Source organism: Octodon degus, unplaced genomic scaffold, assembly GCF_000260255.1.
Source record: "Octodon degus isolate 3935 unplaced genomic scaffold, OctDeg1.0 scaffold00151, whole genome shotgun sequence".
Classification (NCBI taxonomy): domain Eukaryota; kingdom Metazoa; phylum Chordata; class Mammalia; order Rodentia; family Octodontidae; genus Octodon; species Octodon degus.
In genome coordinates, this window is record NW_004524727.1 from 974,706 (window position 1) to 978,168 (window position 3,463).

Genomic DNA, 3,463 nt, shown 5'->3' on the forward strand with positions numbered 1-3,463 from the left:
TTACCTTGTAGCTCAGGTTGGCCTCAAACTCACAGCAATTGTCCTGCCACATCCTCCCAGGTGCTAGGATTATAGGAGCCATCATGCTTGGCTCTTTTGAGACAAGGTCTGGCTATGCAGCCCGGGGTGATCTTGAACTCACTATGTCCTCATGGTATCCCTGACTTGCATGGATCTTCCTGCCTCTGCTTCCTGAGTGCTGGGATGATAGCATGCTTCACATGCCTAGTTTAAATTTTTCAAGTGACTTTGGGTTGCTGAGAAGCCTCACTTCAGGCTGCCCTTTTCCCATGTGACTTGGGACAGTTGGGTCCTAAGATGCCATAGTTCTCAAATTATCTCATTGTCACCGAATGGTTTCCAATCTCGTCTTTCCAGAAGAAGTTAGTAGAAGATGCCCTCTGGTTGAGCTTGGCTGTGTCTAGAGCTGGAATATGGATGGACTGGGGAGATTTCATCTTCTCCTTTCAGAATTGGTGACACTTTAACTCTTTCATCCACTATCAATCCACCAATCAGTGGGGGACAAAATGTGGGACACAAAACAGAGATTGTGCCATACCTGCCCCCTGCCTTGAGAAGAGAGGGCACCCCAGCCCCTCTGGGGGCCGTCTGCTGGATATGGTCTCTCCATCTCTGCACACAGGGTAGGGATGCCGAGGGCAGGGCTGACCAGGGGCTCAGGCAGGGGTCAGGCTAAAGATGCAGCTGTCAGCCTTTTGCATGCAGTGTCCTCTCCTGCCGTCCTGAGGAGGGGCCTGGACTCATGGGGCAAGACGCACTCCCACCACAAAAACACTCCCACTTGCCCCCTGCCAACAAGTTTTGCCTGCTTTGAGCTCCTGGGCCACAGCTCCCTTGGGCTTCCTGAGGCTATGCCGGCTGAGCCACGGCACAGGTCTCTCTCCAGGCTCCTAGGAAGCAAAGATGTCTTTGTTTGGACACCAAATCCCTGCTTCGGATCTCGCTGCATGTTGGTTAATTCACCTCCCATCCTGAGTCTGAGAGTTCTGGTCATCTGCCAGAAGGAGCTTGTGGGGTGACCTCTGTTCAGGCTGCCATGCTCAGCTAGGTGAGTTTATTCTCAGCACCTCATTAAAGGGACCCCTCCATTAAACATGTTCTTCAAGCACAGGAGATTAAGCTGAGCGTGGTGCTACACAGAGAGAGGCTGAGGCAGGAGGACTGCAAGTTTGAGCCTAGTCTGGGCCACTCAGTGGTTAGTGAGAATCTATCTCAAAAGAAGGTCACGGGCGCCAGGATTATAGCTCAGAGGTATGGTACCTGCCTGGCAGGCTCAAAGTCTTGAGTTTGATTCCTGGTACCAAAAAAAAAAAAAAAAAAGGTATTTGTGGAAAAGGGCAAGAGTGAACATGGTGATGCATGCCTGAGATCCCTGCACTGGAGAAACTGAGGCAGGACAGTTGCTGTGAGTTCAAGGCCAGCCTGGGCTACATAGTGAGTTTAAGGCCAGCCTAAACTAAACAGTAAGTCTCTGTCTCAGAAAAGGAGGTAGAGGTAGGAGGAGCTGGGGACATAACTCAGTGTGAAGGCCCCGGGTTCAAGTCCTAGTACAAGAAAAAGAAATAAAAAGAATAGGAGAATAGTTTCATATGAAAGTTCTCTGATACAACCAGAAAGGAAGAACAAGGAGGGCTGGGTGTGGTGGCACACGCCTGTACTCCTAGCACTCGGGAAGCTGAGGCAGCAGGATTGTTGCACGTTTGAGAGATGAGTCTGGGCTACGAAGTGGGCTTAAGGCCAGCCTGAGCTGCATAGCAAGACCCAAAAAACAAAAACAAAAAAATTTAGGAGAACTGTAAACCTCTGGGTTTAACACAGACAAGTGCAGACTGAAAGCCATCATCAGTACCAAATTTATAAAGCTGAAAATGTAAAACTAAAGAAATGATATATTGGGGAGGCCTGATAGCTCAGCAGACTAAAGTGCCTGCTTAGCAGAGCGCAGTGGCCAGGGTCCATCGCTGGCATACTGAGTTGGCCACTCCCCCTGGGTGCACTGAGACAGTGACTGAGCCGGTGTGGTGGCCCATGCCTGTAATCCCAGCTCTTGGGAGGCTGAAAGCAGGAGAATTACTATGAGTCTGATCTACATAGTGAGACTCTGCAGACCCTATGGACCCTGTCCTAAGTACAGAAAAATAAAAATAAAAATAAAATAAAAATAGAAATGATGTGGGAAAAAAAGCAATTTGGGAATAGATATGGCTCAAGAGCTTCTATATAAGAGCCCAGACAGGTAAGAAACTTTATTTTAGCATAATTAGACACCCAAGGAGGGACCTCAGTTGAAGCAACTTATACTTAACAGTAATTTAAATGATGAGATTATAAATGAAATTTGCTATAAAGTCTCTGTAGTGGTTGATATATTATATCAACTTGGCCAGATGACTCTGCGGTGCACTTCCGGCTGGTGGGGTCCCCCCCGGGGCACAATTTGTTCTGCCACCAGAGGGACTCAGCACAAAGAGACCATATAGAGGTGCTGAGGAAGTAGTCAATGTTCCACTTTGTCTTCGCATGTGGCTTGGACCTTATCGCCTTGCTTGCAGCCCAGACTCTTCGGCCTCTGGCTTGGATCCTTCACCTTCTGTCCATCGCAGACTCTTCAGCGTCTGTCTTAGACTCTATAGTCTTCTGTCGCAGACCCACTAGCTGATGAATAGAGACTTGCACGGAGCACAACAGTGAGCTTCAGACTTTGGGACTAAATTCCTCAGTCTGGGGTGTGCAGACGCACTCTGCACACTCCCCTATCTGACTCTGCGGCTGACTGTTGTAAGCCAATCTTGTAATTTCTTATACATTGTATATCTTGTGTTAATATCTGTTCCTTATATTATATCTGTTCCTCTAAGTAAAACCTTGACCAATACAGAAAAAAAAAAAAAAGAAAAAGAAAAAGAAATGATGTGCCATCATTTAGCCTGGAAGCTTGATCTAAGCCAGCAACCATATTTAGGTGAAAATGTAGATCAATTCTAACCGTTCTCAGGTTTTGTTATCTGGGAGGATAGTACAACTACCAAGCAACTTTAAATGCTATTTCATGAATTTGTACATTGAAATTTTTAGAGAAAGTACCAGAAGAGTAGAAAACAGGATATCCATTTCCAAACCAGAAAAGACAATGATGAAATAAGAAAACAGTGTCTCCAAGCACTATAATATCAAAAGTTGAAAAAGGGCTGGGCATAGTGGTACAGGTTTGTAATACCAGCACTCAGGAGGCTGAGGCAGGAGGATCACTAGGAGTTCTAAGCCAACTTGAACTACATAGTGAGACTCTGCCTCAAACAAACAAAAACCACCAAAACCACTGAAGAAGGGAGAGTCTCATTTTTTTGGTTTATTTCTGTGTGTTTTAAAAGAAAATCTGTTTTCTTGTTTTTTCCAGCTTCTGAGGTCCTGCAATCTGTGGGCCATGGGTGCCCACTGC